The 19,871-nt window shown below is 35.6% G+C and overlaps 1 protein-coding gene across 12 annotated transcripts in view; it reads left to right on the plus strand.

The window, feature by feature from the left end:
• The window catches only part of foxp4 (forkhead box P4), a 487,998-nt gene that overhangs the window by 322,218 nt on the left and 145,909 nt on the right, over positions 1–19,871 (plus strand). For 2 of the 12 annotated variants that reach the window (XM_073915907.1, XM_073915906.1), the window contains exon 2: positions 6,396–6,450. The gene's annotated coding sequence lies outside the window, so the exon portion shown is untranslated. 12 annotated transcript variants of the gene reach the window in all.

Raw genomic sequence — 19,871 nt, forward strand, 5'->3', positions numbered from 1 at the left:
CTGGATCGGTTTAAAAATTTGTACCAGGGAAGAACCTTCTGCAGCAAATACCAGATGGCCCTTCGTTCATAGGAGACGGAAAGTTTTTTTTTTCACATCTTGAAAGAGATCCAGGCTTCAGGACGGTAGCAGATGGAGAGGTATCGGGGGCGCAGACTGTTGATGCACGCTGTGACCTGGGCTGTAGTTTGTCTTGCTCTCAATAGTCTCATGTAGCCACTTTATCACATGAGTGACAGGATGGAAATGCAATGAAAAGGAGAGAACACGGCAGAGGAGGTCTCTCTGTCTCCCCTCGCTCTTCCATTTATCTGTCTTTCACTCACTTCCTCTCTCTCTGTTTAGCTTGCTGTCTGGTCATCTGTTTTCCCTACATCTCTTTTGGGGTATAAGCAGACTCTCTGATAAAAGGATATTTGGCCATGGGCTTGGTACACAAGCCAGTGTTATTTTCTCAGCCGCTGCGTCAATAAGAAGCCCTGCTTCTCCAGGAGTATCCAGGCAGCTCGCAAACATTCCACCAGCTTTTCCAGGCTTTGTCCGGCAGGCGAGTATAAATTATAGCTTTGCTTTTGTTGAGCATTAGTTTTCTTAAAGTGACCACACACTGTGGACTCCTTCATCCTTGGCACTACAATTTTTTTTAAATGTCTGATCAGGGATCAACAGGGCTCTCTTTTAAGTTCACTTTTACTTGGTCTGCCAACATTTTACTGGCCCGCTTCAAAAGGATGATGCAATGCATTTTTATTAACCTTTATTTAATAGTAAGACTGTTAATAAACATTGTTTATTAACCATCTACATTTTTGTCTTTACAAAAATTACTTTGTACATTTTAGTGGGAAGATTGCCTATTAATAAATTATGTACAATATCGGCAAAAGTACACTGTAAAACTTAAAAAGTTAAGGTAACTCAAACCATTTAGAGGAAACGGATTGCAACAAACCATTTAAGTTCAAAAACTAATCCTAATGAGTTTTGTGAACTTACTTTATTTGAGTAAATGTGCAATTTGAGCACAGGAAAACACAATAAATGAAGAGAACTCAAACCAACTGAGTTCTGTAAATCCTTATGAGTTAAGACAACTCAAACTATTCGAGAAAACTAATTGCAACAAATCATTTGAGTTAAAAAAAAAATCAGAGTACTGTAAACTCCATTAATGAGGTATTCAATTAACTCACTACCTTCAACACTGAGTTTAAAACTCTTTTCACATGAGTAGAATTAACTTTCAGTCAATTTTAAGTTAACTACACTCATTTCCATTGATAAAGTTAACTGTTGGGTTTTACAATGCAGCATTTTGAGTTGGTCCAAAACTCTTGCACTGTGATCCCAGGGTCAGCGGGCTATTCTTAATTTTTGAGCCATGCTGACTGATGCAAGAGGCACTAAGGTCAAATGGGATGCCATACAGATAAACAGTAGAAAGGCCTCAAGTCATCATTTGAAGTGCTCATTTATTTGAATTTGTGCTGGCCCCCATTAAATTGTTGAAAAATGATGGTAAACAGTGTGGCTTGTGAGTGTATTCACAGAAGTCTAATTGAGGGCTTGAGTCTGTGCACTGTTAAAACAGAGGCCCCCTCAGGATGCTGGGGCCAAGCTCGATTTACGTATGAACACTAACTGCGAGCAAAGCAGCCCCAAAATTTCCGATTCCTCATGTCGTCTGCATCCTTAGTGGCATGTGGCTTCAGGTTTCAGGCGGATTTGTTTTTGGATACAGTAGAGCTGTGAAGTTGGCCCGCCTGTCAGGAAGGGTGGAGCTGCAGGTGAAAAAGAGGGCAACTTTGATTGACATCTTTAAAGTGGGTGGGATTAGAGTGTTAGTTGTGAGAGTCTACTATGCACAAATTATTTTAATATTGCGATTATATTGCTCCACCCACCCCAAATGCTGCTTTTAATTGCCAAGCTATATTCCAGATTCACTCAACCTTTATATGATTCCTGGAACGGGACCAGGTTTTGATTTTTGTATTATGCTTTTGAAGTTGAGGTGAAATCCGAACCCTTCCCTGTTTTAACAAGGCGACTGACTCATTGGCTGCTGGTTTAGCAATGGACCACGCAGACCTTAGTTACTAGGTTTTTCACCCAACTTTCGTGCTTTACGACCAGCCGCTCTGTCGATGTGTCTAAACGCGTTGCTCTCTATTACTTCTGACAGGCATGAGGAGTAAATTAATGCCGCTGGCGGTGCGAGATCTCCCTGGCTGGGACAAGATTTCTATTTCTCAGATACTATCCGCTGTGTCGACTAAACACTAAAAACAATTACAGGGCACCGTAAACTACAGCTCCCACGAGCGGGAGGCTCAAATGACTCAATATTGCCAGGATTACGTGCTCGCTTTTAATATTTACATGATCGGAAGCTACTTTTTAGGTTCCCTAAATACTCACAAGTCAGGTCTTTTTTCCTCCAGGTGGGGCTCGTCCCTATCAGGACTCCAAAACAGAAGGCTACTGGCAAATTACCCTCACAGAGGGGATCAAACCGGTTGTCCCAGACACTGAGATCACATACAATAGAGGATCGGGAGGGGAAGAGAAAGGGGGGACGACAAATACGCAGCTGCCTCAGCCACCCCAAATAGCATTGTTATTAGAGTAAGAGCAGCAGAAAAGAGGGGTAAAAACAACAGTGAAAAGAAAGGGTTATGTTTGTCAAGTCCACAAAACCACAGCAGCTGTAGCGGCAGAAACCCTTTCACAGCAAACCGTCCTGTCAGTCAAACACAAACTTAAACACGCTTTAATAACAGGTCCTAGTGTCACTCTAAGTTAAGGTTGGCTTTATCGTTCCACCTTGTAAGACACATACTCTCCTGTCCAGAACGTGTTAGCCGTCGCACTAACCTCCACAGAGAGAAATGAGATAGGGGGTCAGGAAGTCTGCTAGTCTTTTGCAGAAATAAAGGGTGTCGTAAATGGGGTCTGACTTGAGGTTGGCAAGAGCAATGCGATTCATGTAAATGACATCCAGGGCTGCAGAGTGAAAGGGAAAGAGGGAGGGATTTCGTGTACTGTAGTTTCTTCAAATGGTTTGCTGTGTTTAATAGATCCTATTTTTGGGTAAATAATTCTTCATGCCTGAGAGACTACAAGGAAGGCATGTGAGATATCATGAATCAATTCACTTTTTGTATTATTATTATTATTATTATTATTATTATTATTATTATCCTGAAACTTTTCACTTTTTGTAAATCACTTGTATCAGTTGTGTCTTGTTTTTGTACAATGCTTTGATTTACCCATCTTTGGGTTGCCCTTTGCTGGTGATAGGTTTATTACTATTACAAATGGCTAGAGCACAAAGAAAATGAATATTCATTAGCACCTGAGCATGAGCCTTAAGTGCCGTATTATCTGTATTTCATGTGCCTTTGCCCATTTAGTAAAGGACCTTGCTTTTGCTTTGGGCCGGTTAGGTGAATAAGGATGATTAAGCCATATTGCATGCGGTGTAGGTGTTGATGTAGCATCTGCTGCTGTAAGGTTCCACAGGAGCATCAGGTTAGGGTAAGGGTGGGAATGATAGTGCCGCTACATCTCCCTCTTTTCGCTTCGCCTGAGATTTGGTGTAGATTTAGTACTGTGCATTAACCCCGGCACGGTTTATAGAGTCGCCTCACATGTCCGAGAACGTTTCATGAGAGGAATATTAATCTTGGGCGCCGTCGTACAAAGACCTGCCAAGCCAAACTTTCTCTCTCCACTCTCTCTCTTTTTCTCTCGCTCCAGCCATCTTAAGACGGAACTGAAATTGCCTACCCGAGGTAAATAAATTACTTTCATCGATTGGTGTAGTTAGAAACTGACTTTATCACAGTTTCACTTGACAAGAGTCGGATCCCGGCCTGATAAAGCGCTTCAGTATTAGGGCTTGTAAAATCAGCGCTCTGTTTCTCGATGGCTATCGCACTATATTAAAACAGAGGAAAATGCAAAAGCGATGGTCTCCGCTATCTAAGGTGTCCAACTACACACAGTCTGAGATATGCAAATAAGTGTCTGGCTTTCGGTGGCTGCTGTGTGGAATATTTTCAGGGGAAGGATTGACAGTGCTGTGAATCTCTCTGTGAACCTGTGACATTATAATTTAGGTGTTATGCTTGGCATGTTGAAATGTTCGGTGACACTGTTAATCATTTATGATTGACGACTTGACTTGCTTAGGAAACTTCGAATTAGAATTCCTGAAAATGGTTTTCACTGGTTTTATTGCTATTACTGTTGCTCATACTTGAAGTTGAAGATGATTTTAACCATATTCAGTGCTGGAAAAATTAACATACTTAAAATGTCACTTTATAATATCTGTATTTTTGTATTTTATGTTTTAATAATAGTACAAAAATCATATTTATGCTAGGTTAGAAACTATACTGTCATTCTGGCGTAATAATCAAGAAACGTTAATGTCATACTATGACTTCAGCAGGCACAATTACATTACATTCGTAGACAAATCAATCTTGAATATTCATTTTCAATTGGTCTTAGTATTTAGTTCCTGCTGCTCTGCACATGAAGTTTGGCCAAAGGAGAAATGGTCAAGCCCAGCTGAGCCTGTTTTCTTTCAAGGTTTTTTCCTTCACTTTTGACAATCGGGGAAGTTTGTTCCTCGCCACTGTTGCCACTGGCTTCTTAGAATGGACTTGTGAAGTTACGCATCAAGGGATTTGCTCTTCAGTGTTTGGACTTTTAGCAGTGAAATTTAAACCACACTGAACTGAACTAAACTGAAGTTCAACTCTGAAAACTGGACTGACACATTTTCAATTTACTAGAACGTCTATGTTAAGCTGCTTTGACATAATCTACATTGTAAAAGCGCTATATAAATGAACATAAATTGAATTGAATTGAATAAATAGTACACTATGTAACTACAGAAGGACCGTGCTTAGGAAAATTATCTAAACATTTAAAAAAAAAATCAGTCCACTTCAATGATTTATGCTAAGCTAAAAGTTTGCATTGTGGCAATCATCTTTTTCTATTTATTTATTTCTGAATATTTGAAATGGCAGTTATTCAGAAACTCTGGCTCAAGCCCAAAGAGGTTAAAAGTTCACCCCAAGGCAGTTTGAGCAAGTGCATGACATAAAGCAGAGCAACAGTGCAGTCCATAGCACATACTGCTTTAATAGAGCCACTGCCGACCTTGCCGCCAAACGTTCGAGAAAGACAAGGGAAAAGGCTATGAAGAAAAACCCACCTATGACTAAATAAATGGTTCGCAATCTCCTTCCAAGCATAATGCATTTTCTCCATTATGCTTCTTCCTATGGCACAAACGAAACCCCGTTTTTCGTTCTCGTATTTAGCTAGGCTAAGTTTCATTTACAATTCGTAATAAACGTCTTATCAAACAGCAGGGGGTATTGCATCAGCCCCGCTAACCTCAGTTGTAAGGTTAAATTCAAAGCCTTCTCTGATGTACGTAGTTTACGGAACAATAAATCCCATACACACGCTCTCTCTCTCTCTTTTTTTTTAGTTTTCTCTTTTTCTTTTGTTTTTTCTGAGTCTTTGTCCTTACGCAAGACCTGACAGGAAAACTGTGACAGAGGCCTGAACACACTATCTATTAATTAGCTCCCCTTTGAGCAGACTCCCCATACACACACACTACAACCACAGCTGTCAGCTTCCTTCTCTAATGTCCAACGTCTCTTTCCGGCGCTCCAGAAAATATGAATTTTGTCAGAGAAAATTGCAGGCCTGTTTGGAACATGACAAAACAAGGCCTGCGTTTTTATTTATTTACACTAATTTAGCTCGGTCCAGGTGTTGATGTGCTGTCAAACAAACAAATGGCGTTTCATCATATAAGAGATGCAGGAGATTTCGGAATTAATTAGAAAAGCAGCATCCCAACTCCCAGGGATTTTCAGTTTGCTCATCAGTTATTTTAACAGTTAATTGCTGTGTGGGAGGGTGTTAATTGGAATTCCTTTAGATGATGTGAACTTTGCTTCCTCTTCCTTCCTTTTAAAGAAAATCATAATATTTAATTGCCTTCTGCCTTTTTAGAGAGAAATTAGCAGAATAGGAGATATTTCTGGACAAAAAGGGACGGCAAGGATCGGCTTGTGCATGCACGGAATAGCATGTAAATAGTTTGTAATTGAAAATAATGATTAAAGCATAATGCGTCTGATTGTAGGCCTTCTGTGTCGCAGTTGAGCTGATATCCTGCTGGAATATGTTCGATTTGGCACTGAATGATAGTGCGGCGGTTTGTACATGAAATAAGGTCAGCGGAGAGCTCACCAAGCATGAAGCATGGCGTATCCACCACACGCTCGTCCCTTAAGACATATCTGATGTGAAATGTAGCGTTCTTTTGCTTCTCTGTTGTGCAGGCTTGTGCATTGGCCACAGCTGCAGGCATTCCAGCACGGCGGTCGCAGGATCCTCGTAAGTGTTCCAACTTGTTGGCAAAGCTTAAAAATTACACAGTTCCTGGAAAACTGTCTGAAGAAGATGCAGTAAAGGAGAAGAATGTGACGTGAGAATCTGATACTCTCTGATGGTATATATACGTAATGTGTACTTGTGCTGTGAAGGGGGAAGTTATTTGATTTGGAACGTCTCTTGTATCTGATTGACTTTAGAGCTGTGATTCCTTAGGGGGTACTTAAGTAGGTTTTCATGGGGTTCCTAATATTAACTTGGCTTTGCAAAAAAACAAAACAAAAGTAAAACAAACAACACATGTACACACTAGGGTTGGGTGGATAGATGATGCCATCAACCATCGCTGATGAGCCAGCATTGCAATCCTCTGCCCCGCCCCTATTTCAGCAGCAACCGGCTCGCGAAAATTACACTTAGGCCCTGTTTACACTAATATGTCTCAGTTTTAAAATGGCATTTTAGAACAAAACGATCCACGTCCACACCGGCGTTTCACCTAACATTTCTGAAAAGCTATCCTTTCACACTATACCGCTGAAAACGCACTCCACATGACCACACAAACACACTCTGTCATGCGCTGCAGCGTACGCACTCATCTGAGCTCCAGCAGTCAGTAGATGCTTAGAGCACAAAACACCAGAGAGCAGTGCACGTCGGACAGTTTGTCAAGGGTGTATCTCTGGATTGCGTCTCACTATAGCTGTTAAATGTGATATTTAATTAATCTTGTCTCTATCTAAAGACTCTTCAGTATTTTGAATCTATCAGGTAACGTGTCATAGCATTAGTACACTGCTTCAATCTTTCGCACTTAATGCATGTACTTAGTAATTTTAGGGAAAACCTCATATACTGTCTGTTGGTTACCAACCAAGTTTGTTGACGCCATTAAAACGTCACAGATCACTCTGCCTATTCATGCCAGAGTCCTGCAGAATAGTGATTGACAAGTGGTCGTTTGTGTACTTATCTTTATTTATTTATGATCTGGTTATTGGTTATAAAGACTATGTGGGGCAGGTAGTTGAAACGTTAGGCTACAAATAATAAATTCATTTAGAATATATTAATTATTCAAAAATAATTAACTCACTGCCACCTTTGACGAAGACACCATCGTCCATCTCGATGTTTCACATTAGACATCGTACGATGCCAAATAGGTCGACTTCACCCAACCCTAGTGCACACATTTCTTCTTCATTCAAACTTACTCTTATTACAGAACCGATTAATTAAAAATACTTTATTTAATTATTGTTTGTTGGTTTGTTTGTGTAGTAATAATATTGACTCATCACTAATATGCCACATTGAAATAATATAAATAACCAATAAATTATATAAAATCAAAATGAAAATATTTTTCATTAAAATAAGTAAAATCAACATTTTCCCCAGATTTCTGAAGTATATAAATATTTATATAATTTAATAATCACTAGTTCTTATTTTTCACCCTTTTTAAAAGTAAAATAATGAAATAAATAAATGAACATTAGCAATATTAAAGCTATCAAATACAGTTTTGATTGAAGTAACTGAAAAATCATTAATAATTTAATCTGTTAATTATTTGTATAACTTTTTGTAATATGTATATTAAACAATGTAATTATATTTAATTTTGCAATGTAGCATAAACCTAAAATAAACATAAACATAAAATTAAAGCTAATACATGAAAAAAATGCGTATATTTAGTCATAATGTTAAATAATTTTCATCGTGATATAAGTTTGAAAAAATGATCTACGTTGACCTTAGTTCTTGGACAAAAAGTGTAGGAAACACTTTGTGCTGAACTGATGGTTACTGGGACACTGATATGATAACAGCGGTCTAACAGCTGGTACCAAGTTGTTGTTCTGTGTGTGTTTGTGTGAGTATAAACACAGTCACCACTGAGTATTTCAGTGAGTGTGTTTTATCATTTGTCTGTCTGTGTGCCTGCGTGTGTGTATGTGTGTGTGTGTGTGTGTGTATGTGTGTGTGTGTGTGTGTGTGTGTGTGTGTGTGTGTGCGCGCGCACCCGTCTGTGACGGTCTACTGTGAGAAAGTGACATTTTGTAATCCACTTGGATCCCCAGAGGATATTGACTTCTTTTCACTCCCTGCCTAAATGCTGCTTGTTACCTTTCAAAGGAACAGGAGGAAGGAGGATAGAAAAGAAAAGGTGCAGAGCAGCTCCTTGTAGCCGTGTGCCCATCGCTGGCGATAAACTCTTTTTACATCCAGATTTCTGCTCTTCATTTGTGTTTACACTTTAAATGGATATCTGGTTTCAAACTCTATGCTGCTGTTTGGGGTGAACAGCAGAGTGTGTGAAGAGGTTTGGCTGAGTGAAAGCTTTCATTAAATTTCCTATACAATGATGATAGATACTATATGAGTGTGGAGGAACAACTGAATACAGCTGATTATTACTAGCGCCCTGTTAGATACATTTTTTTAGTTGATAAGATCGCAACTAGACAAGGAGACACATTGTTGTTACACTTGCCATTTTGAGACTATTTTGTCAATTTTTTTGTTTCCATCAATCTATGCGTCTATTCTTCCATCTTATTGTTAAATAAGCTTGCATAATTTACATACTATACTGTCCAAAAATTACTTTTGGGGATTTTTTTGCAGTAAAAAAGCTAAAATTTAGGAAATGGTAATGTAAATCTATTAATTAATTGAATTGAATTAATGTATTTATTAATTAGCTTTATGAATAATGTGTGTACAATATATATCATTATTTCTTTTTTCCCTTTCCTTTTGATGTGATCTTTATATTTAAAGTTCTATATTCATGATTGTCTACATTATAACTCATTTAGTAAATATTTACTACACTCTCGGAAATAAAGGTACGCAAGCTATTACTAGGGTGATACCTTTTTAAAAGGTACACATGTGGACTTAAAGGGTCTATATTGGTACCTCAAAAGTACGTAGGTAGTATTAGTACGTAGAAATGTTAAGAGGAACATTTTTGTACTTTTCAGGTGCTAATATGTACCCTTGATGTATTAATATGGACTTTGTAAGTACAAATTTGTACCTTTTGAAAAGGTACCACCCCAGTGACAGCTCACATAACTTTATTTCTGAGAGTTTACATTGAAAGTCAGACTTAAGTGTTATTATAAGTAAAAAGATTCTATTATACAAGAGGTAATGGGTTTACATTTAAAAAATAAATGTTTTGAAAAATTCATTATTGTTCACACAAATTCACACTTATGTTTGAAAATCTTTTGTGTTTAACAGAAGAAAATAAAAACTTGAAACAGTTTTTGAAGTATTTTTTATATTTGAAAGAAGTTTTTAATGATATGGATTTGTTTATGATTGATTTTATTTTATTTTTTTCTCCTTTCTTTTCTATTTCTTACAGAAAATTGTATAGAAAGCCACAAAACATGTCAAACAGTTTGTGTTTTAGTTAGATTTAAGACTGGTAGGCTATTTGCCATAAAAAAAAAAATAAAAAAAAAAAAAAAAAATATATATATATATATATATATATATATATATATATATATATATATATATATATATATATATATATATATATATATATATTTTTTTTTTTTTTTACCTTCAAACTAAATTTTAATTTGCCAGTGTCTGGTCAGCATGCTTCAACAGCACATCCTGTAATCTTTGAGAATGAGGTCACTTGGCAGAAAGTAGTTTTTGAACTCATTCGGCCACATGAGTGTCTGCACTACAATCCGAATATATGCCCTACATGCACAACTCAAAACATCGCAGCACCCCATTTGCTCCTGTTTTTATTGTCAGCCACATATATAATCAGATCGATGAAAACACATCTTAAAACCAGACCCTATAGGGCACTGCATTTCAGAATTCTTTAAGTTTTTGTCATTCAGATTTCTGCTTTGAAAAGAACACACACACATGCACACACTTTTCTGGATGAGCTCTGTGAGGTGAAGCCCGTAAGGTGGAAATGAATCTGACGCTCACCCTCCCACCCACACACACACACACACACACACACACATGCACACTAACCCTCCTGGCAGGCGCTTCCAGTAACGACTGAGCTTAAAAGGAAGGGTCCTGGCAGGCAGGTATCGGGCCAGACACACACATGGCTGAAGTGTGGCTGTGAATGGCTGGAAATGGCTGTTAAATGTTTATAGAGTTGCCAGCCGGCCGTGGACCGAGTTCCTCTTGCATGGCGAGTCATGACCCTTAAGATTAAGTAGTGGAAAAACTGCTTTGATTTGTGAGCGGGAGCTTGTGTGAACAGTAAGTTGACCCTGCTCTGTTTTAGAGCTTTCAGACTTCTCTGGTAGAAGTTTGGTTAGATCAGGTATAAAGATCAGAGCACTGAACTTCTATAACAACTTCATGGTTTCAGACTGGCATCGCCTGCATTACATATGCATGCCTCTGTCTATTATTGATGGGCTTGCATATCTTTAGGGAGTTTTTCTTTTGTAAAAACTCATGCCTGACTAAAGACGTGTTTTTCTTTTTTAGCCCGTGGTGTTCATGTCAACACTCTGTAATGTAAAATGCAAAGATACAATAACTGGGATGTTCTTTGAAAGTGCGTACAAGACAAACAAAGCTGGTGCTTAATTAGGAGTAATTGATGAATAAATAAATATGCAGGGCAAAGTTTTATGTCGGTTCTACTTTTTGAAAATGTAACATAAAATAAGTGCAATGCTTGTTTTATGGTGCGTGGACATTAAATAATAATCTTAGACATCTAAAAAAAGGATAATTTTTAAAAAATTGTGGTAATGATAATTTTTATTTAGTATTAACACTATTCTAATAGCTTTTAAATAATTATAATTACAAAAATATTATTATGATAATAGCATCATAAGAATAAGTGTATTAAAAATATTTTATAATGATTTACTGCTGATTATAAACTAATAATTAACTGCTATTATTGCTGTTATCATCTATATCATTATTATCATTTAGTTAATATTATAATATCATTTTTACAAATATTTATTGATTTCTTTTTAATTTATATTTAATAAAGGCTTTAATTCACTGTCCATAGCATTTAAACTGGAACAATAACAGATTTTTTTATTTTATTTATGTTTTAACATAATAACAACAACAATAATAACAACAACAACAACAACAACAACAACAACAATAAAACTTATAGTAGTAATAATAATAATAATAATAATAATAACAATACAATTTATAATAATAATAATAATAACAACAACAACTACAGCAACAGCAACAATAAAACTTATAATAATAATAATATTTCCCAGAAATGGGTTGCGGCTGCAAGGGCATCCGCTGCGTAAAAACTTGCTGGATAAGTTGGCGGTTCATTCCGCTGTGGCGACCCCGGATTAATAAAGGGACTAAGCGGACAAGAAAATGAATGAATGAATTAATAATAATAATAATAATAATAATAATAATAAAACTTATAAAAATAATAATTAGTAAATAGTTAAATAACTTATAATTAAATATTTATAATAAAACCTTATATTATAATAATGATCATCAAAACTCATTGATACTCTCATAGTTAAATGTTTGCATTATTAGTTACTTCATAAATTATGAATGCTTTTGTGCATATCTCACTCCTTTCTTTTCTTATTTGGTCAGGGAAATGATTGTATATGAGCAGATTAAACATACTTGGCTCTCTTGTTTTGAACTCCCGCCTGATTCCATTGACTGGTTAAACTCTTTGAGAGATTCTCATGTTCTCTCTGAGGTCTGCATCTGGTTTGATGATGGGCCCAAAACCTAATGAAATTCCGCACATTTTCCACATTCTGATTTGCCCCATTTCTGGACTTTTCCCAGGGCTCTGTCTCCTGGCTGCACCACCATGTGACTGCCCATCGCCGACTGTAATTCCCTTTATTTCCCTTTCAGCTGCTTTGTTCAAAAGGTAACAATCAGTGTAGATGTTAATCCGTGAAAAGTCAGTCTCTGTAAGGGCCACGAGACGCCCTGAGACAGAGAGCGTCTCAAAGGCTACCTAAACTTTTGTTCCTCCCTTCCTTCTCTCATGGGAAAGAAGTGAACACGCACAAAGGATTACAAGCCTTTTTTCAGTGTGGTGTAACATTCGGAAACTAATTTTTTTAATTAAGCTTTCAACATGCGTTTTTGTGGAAGAGATCCAATGACTATTTTTTTCTGCCCACTGCTTTACCTCTCTGCAGCCTGGTTATAGAGCATGGATGGGAGGTAGCTCTTGGAACTGGTGTTAGTGTGGTCATTTGGGGTGCATAGGACCACCGAGACATTTGGCAAAAAATGGCAAAAACCTAACTTAGGGCTGGGCGATATGGCAAAAATGCAATCTCTATTCTTATTTTCCATATTAAACAGTAATGATATATACTTCAATGCAAATTGTTAAAGCTTCCAGATTTAAAAGAGTATTCCAATAATAACTGAAGCCACAAAATTAGAGGGTCCATTAAATGGCATACCAAATTTTCTAATTATAATTTTTCGGTGGCCGAAATTCGGTACATATCTAAGTTCTTACATTTTATTGCGATTCGATATTATATTGTTTATCGGCCTAGCCCTAACCTCACTTCAGATATGCATTTCAAACTTTTCAAATTTTCACTGTGGTAAACATTTCTTTCTTACTTGCCAGATGAAGTGAGGTACGCACTTTTGGGGGCAGACCAGTAACTCAAACAGCATTGCAGGCTATATTACGAAAAAAAAGTTTGTATATTTGGGGTAATGTCTATTAAAATTAAGCAAAAAATAAAACAAACATTCAAAGCTTACCTCTAAAAATACAATATAAGCTTTGAATGTCAATATGATCTTATATGAACAGTCAGAATGACCACTTTGGCCATTCTAGTGCACTGGTAGGGTTAATCGTATCATATCATATCATATATCATATCATATCATATTATATATCATATCATGTATTGTATATCATATCGTATTCCATATATCATATTTCATTTTATAAATCATATTTCTTCATATATCACATTATATATCATATCAAATATCATACCATCTATGGTATATCATATTGTATATGATATATCATTTCATATATCATATTATATATCATACCATGTATGGTATATCGTATTGTATATCATATATAATATCATATCATGTATCATATCATATCATATTCTATCATATATCATACCATGTATGGTATATCATATTGTATATCATATATCATATCATATTTAATTTTTTATATCATATCACTTCATATATCATATCATATATCATACCATCTATGGTATATCATATTGTATATCATATCATATATCATATATCATATCATATATCATACCATGTATGGTATATCATATTGTATATAATATAACATTTCATATATCATATCATATATCATACCATGTATGGTATATCGTATTGTATATCATATATATCATATCATATATCATATCATATCATATATCATATCATATCATATCATATCATATCATATCATATATCATACCATGTATGGTATATCATATTGTATATCATATATCATATTTAATTTTTTATATCATATCACTTCACATATCATATCATATATCATACAATCTATGGTATATCATATTGTATATCATATATCATATATCATACCATGTATGGTATATCATGTTGTAAATCATAACATATATCATATCATATATCATATCATATTTAATTTTATATATCATATCACTTCATATATCATATCATATATCATATCATATATCATACCATGTATGGTATATCGTATTGTAAATCATATCATATATCATATCATATATCATTTATCTATCATATCATTTTAAACATCATAACATATATCAAATAATATATTATAACATATATCATATTATATCGGGTTTTAATGCCTCAGTATAGTAATGGGGACATTACTGTTTATACTGTTTCACCCTTAAATGAGATGTTATATCTAGGTCTTGACTTTCTATTGGGAATTAAATATCCCATGGCACTTCTTACAAAGTGGTCAGGAGGGTGGCCTGACCAAATTTGCTCCATCTGCCCTTACCTATCATGCCCTGCTTATTATTCCCACCTTGTCGGCTGGCTTTATCCCTCCTAACTGCTTTGTGGTGTGAGAACTGGCACTGTTTTACTGTTGCTGTCATCGCAAAATCCAGGTGAAGATGCACAATAATGGGGGGTAAGAAGAAGACCCCTTTATACGATTGTAAAGTTCTTTGGGTGTACATCAGTACACAGGAAAACATTATATAAATGCATTCCTTTTTTTCACAAAGCATAAAAACAACAACTTGTGCAGTAAGTTTGTACATCAGCACACACATGCATGCTGGATCTTACATTCTTACATCGACTCATGATAATGTGGAATGCGTGTTCGTTTAGCATGTCATCACGCTAAATGTTAGCTAGTTCAAAGGTGAGAAGCTGTGCTCTGTATCCCAACCATGTGCAGACCGGCTAGAACACGATCCCCAGCTTCTCCTCCATCTGCCCGGCCGGTTTCATCTTACATGGGTAAATTACACTCAATCACTGTAATTGCATCCTACACAGCATGTGCCTTTGTGTCAAATTTTCAAGCAGACCCTTCGCGAGCCGCCTTGGGGAAGCAGTTGAAATGATGTCAACATTCTAGGCTATTTTATGTCTGTTTTGATTAAGCTGAACAAAATCCAAGTGTTTTTCCTGCTTGCTTTCTACATTTAAGGGAAGGAAAAAGTTAAGTGCAGCTGGTGGGTTTGTGTGTGTGTGTGTATAGGGGGGTATAGAAAGACCATGTGGAGGAGCTGCTGAATATTTATATGGTTTGCTTATGTGTTATGGTAAGTGCTCGTGGTTTGCTTCAGTGGTGTGGATGTTTTTGAAACTGATGTGATAAGACCCCCTTGATCTGCTGAGGAAATGTTTAAAGTCAGTCTAGTTTAAAGTTTGGAGATATGATTTGAGTGGGAACAAAATGTGTATATATATATAATATAATATATATATGTGTATTTTACTGCCCATAGACAACTGAAAGAAAAAAATAATAATAAAAAATAATAATTATATTATATATATATATATATATATATATATATATATATATATATATATATATATATATATATATATATATATATATATATATATATATATATAATTATTATTTTTTATTATTTTTTTTCTTTCAGTTGTCTATGGGCAGTAAAATACACCCTATTTAATGGCCACCCATTTAATGGCCACATCAAATAAAATGTCCCAAAATTATTTTATATATATTTTTTGTATTTTATTAAAACGTCTATTTATTGTTTATTGTTATTATTATTATTATTATTATTATTATTATTATTATTATTATTATTATTCGTTGTAGTAATAATAGTAGTAGTATTTTTATTATTCCAATTAATTAAAATTAATATTTAAACTTAATATTTAAACTCTTCAGAGCTTTTTTGACAATTTTAATATGGTCGGCTATTTGTAATCAATCATCTTTTCTGCGTCGGTTGAATTGTTCCATGGTTTGGGTTATTAATAAATGTCTGTAAATCCAACAATGCCATGCTGCTTACCACTTATACCAGAAACAATACAGAGAGAAAACAGCATGAGTACCAGTGAAGCGTTTCCCCCGGACTTACTAGGCCTTTGTAAATGATCAGGTTGCTATGACACTTACAAACTGTCATTGTAAATACTTTTAACTGTTTTAAAATGGGTTAAATTGTCCAGGACGAGCTTCCAAAACATTAAAATATTTTTTTAAAAGACACAACATATAACATACTTAAAAATAATGAAAGTATAAAATTGAAATAAGTAAATTTTAGTTTATTTTTAATTATAAAAAGTCTTCCTTAGTGGATGTTTGTATATATAACTCTTCAGTGGATATATGTGTATAGATTATATGTAGCATATTTCATTTTTACATTTCATATACATTATATCGAAGACAAACTGAATGGCGGACAGAGAAAATTCAATAGAGTTGTAGTTTAATTAAATTTGATATGCTTCTTTGAATCTTTCAGGGCTTATTGTAAAAGACTGATGCTTTACATCAGTCTCTCTCCTTCTCAGTCCATTTTTCCTGTTATTGCTGGAGCACTGTTACGGCGCCTTATTTTTCGTTGAAAGGCAAGTGGTGTGCGATTGATGAAAAATGAGCGGAGAGAAAGAGAGAGCAAGTTCCAGGAGAAGAGAGAGAGACGAGAGTTGTTAGAGTTTAAACAATCCTTTTTTGTGACCTGGTTCCTTATTACTCTTCTGGCACCTGCAGTATTTTTCAGTGTTTTGGAAATGTAAACAGACTCAAAACGCCTCCAGATGTTGCCAGCTGTGCTCACCACCACCACCGCCACAATATACTGGAAATGTAGCTTGGTGTGTGTGTGTGAGAAGGAGTGAAGGACAAAGGCATTGTGGCTTTCCAATATCGGGCTTATCGTTTATTTCATGCTTCTCTATTCTCACTGTGCATGTTTTGTTTGTAACTCTTCGCCACTGAGATCAAAACATGCGTCATCTCTGCATTTTTCAGGTCTGTGAATAGACACATTGTACCTTTTCCAATTCAACCCAACCTGCTTTGGCTTAATACGGTACAGTTGGCGAATTAAAAAGCGCCTTCACAAAATAAAATGTGTTAAATACAATTAAATGTCATTGCTGAGGAGATCGAAATATGACGGAAGGCTTCCATAAAAGACATTGACCTTGCAAACCTCCCATTACAATGGAGACACCTAACTTCAAAGAGGTGCGGGGTGTTAAGGAAATGTTAATTGGTTGACACTGAAGGGGAATGGTGCTGTAAATCGCCCAACAATTTGATCCAATCACTGGCGGAGAGCGGACCCCCGTGACACCAGTCCCAGCAGTACCTGCGAGCACTGCAAATACCATTTTAATTTTATTTAGCCTAATTATGACAGCGAACAGGTTCAGTCTCCATTTCCACGCAAACAGACCCACATAATCACTTAACTAGGTTTTAATTGTCTGCTCTCGCTGCTTATTTGTATGTAACAGTTTTATTATAAATACGAGTGTAATTCATCCGACAAGCTTGAAAGGATTATTTTAATTAGTGAAGCAGCTTTGCCCAAAACTGTGTCAGTATTTGGAAATAGTCAGTTTTGTGTATGGAATAAAGCATTTATGAGCACCTTGCGCTGTCCTTTGGAGCTAAAAAAAAACAACAACTCTAAGATTTGACTCAGATTTAGTCTTGGTTTCTAAATGGGAATATGTAGAACCACATGCATTCTAGGCAGACTGTTCTCAGCAGCCGGAATGTGTTTGATCACCACCAAAAGAACAAAGCAAGGAGTTTATCACCTCCTGCTGGTTTGGAAAGACGTGTTCCTATTATAGCAAATAAATAAGGATTTGTCTCTGCTGGAGCATTGATGAGGATTTTAATTCCCAAGAGCCTTTGAACATGTCCCTGCACTAAGAAATGTTTAGTCATGCCGGTCCATTTAGCCTTTTAATCTCAGCTGAAGTTCTGGGGGTTGAGTGATGTTTCCAGCTCAACAGGTTTTTGAGATCTACTTTTAGAGGTCTCGGAGAAAAGAATTCCCCTTCATTTTTTCCCCCCGCTTTTTTTTTCAGGATTTGTACACGCACACACACAATAAAAAGGCTTCACAGCTTGAAGGGTGACAGCTTCTGAGCCTGTGCCATTTTTTTTAACCATCAAGGCCTTCAGACGTTCCATATGGATTCTAGATGTTTGCGTTTTGTGTGCAGCATCTGGCATGCTTTTTTTTTTTTGTAGGATTTGTTTTTTGGCCACATAAAATGTGTGGAAACCACATTAATGGATAAGTTTAGGTTAAATTAAAATCCTAAAGCTGACTAATGTCATGCAAGGTTCTGTCCCATTTTCTCAACTCCCAAACAAAAGCATGTCATGCTATTGATTATTATATCTAAAGCTTACCTTAAACATTAGCACCAAGCTCAAACCGTTAGCACACAAACCAAAGATCGCGTAAAGGACGGGTTTAAAATAAAAAATAAAATAAAATAAAAATCCATAAATAATTTCGTCCTATTTAACCAAACCAGATGATGTTGCTTTATTTCATACAATGTTATGTAGTAAGCTTAAAGCTAATTTTGAACCTAAATGTATCTAAAGTTTTACCTAAATTTTATCCTGAATGAAAATAGAACATTATTTCACTCATATTTTAATTTTATTTTCACAAAAGTTATTTTAATCGTGCTTAATATTGTACAGTGTTCTGTAAAAGTTATCTAGCAAGCTAATCTAGAGTCTTGAATCTAGAATCAGATGATGTTGCTTGTTTTGTAGTTACTGTATGCTTAAGGCTAATCTTGAGCCTAAAGGTATCTAACGTTTTACCTTAATTTGATCCTGAATAAAAATGGAATATTATTTCACCCATATTTTGATTTTATTTTCACAAAAGTTATTTTAATCATGCTTAATATTGTACAGCGTTTTGTAAAAGTTAGGCAGCAAGTTAATCCAAAGTACTGCAAAAATGCTTTTCTTACTTCTTTCAAGTCCAAATATCTAAAAATTCTGATATCAAAAAGAATTTTCTAGGGAAGCAAAACATATTGTCTTGTTTTCAGAAATAACATGCCAATATTGAGTTTTTTTTCGTTTGACATAAGATTATTTTGCTTACCCCATTGGCTGATTATTTTACTTGTATTAAGGAAAAACTCAACTAATTTTGACATATTATTTCTTAAAACAAGACAATATGTTTTGCTTGTCTAGAAAAAAAGAATTTTTCGATATTTGGACAAGAAATCTTAAGTAAGAAAATAATTTTTTGCAGTGTAGCCTACCACATTCCACACTGTTAGTGGAAATTAATGCACAGCATCTACATCCAGTCTACTTTTTCTGATCACCCAGAACTCATCCATTGATTTTTTTTGTGAAATAGGGGAAAAAAGAAGAAATATTCCTAAATGTGTACACAAGAAAAAACAAAACTGTGATTATTTTGCAGATATATCTAATACCTCTGGCAGTGATCTTACTTTTTACGTGCACACAGGCTTTTATTATGAGCAATTGTCCAATTTTTTTTCGATATGCCAGACACAATTCACATCGAAGCAACCGATTCAAGAATGACCCAATAACACTGCCACGACACTGTGTGTAAAACCAGACATCTACAAAAACTTCCAAACGTACGTCATTCCACTTCATCATCACACAGCCCTGATGCAACGAGTCATCCTTTCGTCTTGGAGGCGAACAGTCAAATTCAAGAGACGCAAGGAAATGACAAAAAGGAGAAGCTTTTAAACATGTAGTCTTGAACTCAGGGAGAGGAAAAAGAATGCATGCTGGAATCTGGGTGATTGAAGAGAGAGAGAGAGAGAGAGAGAAAGAGAGAGAGAGAAAG

The sequence above is a fragment of the Danio rerio genome, chromosome 11 (genome assembly GCF_049306965.1).
Source record: "Danio rerio strain Tuebingen ecotype United States chromosome 11, GRCz12tu, whole genome shotgun sequence".
NCBI classification, from domain to species: Eukaryota; Metazoa; Chordata; class Actinopteri; order Cypriniformes; family Danionidae; genus Danio; species Danio rerio.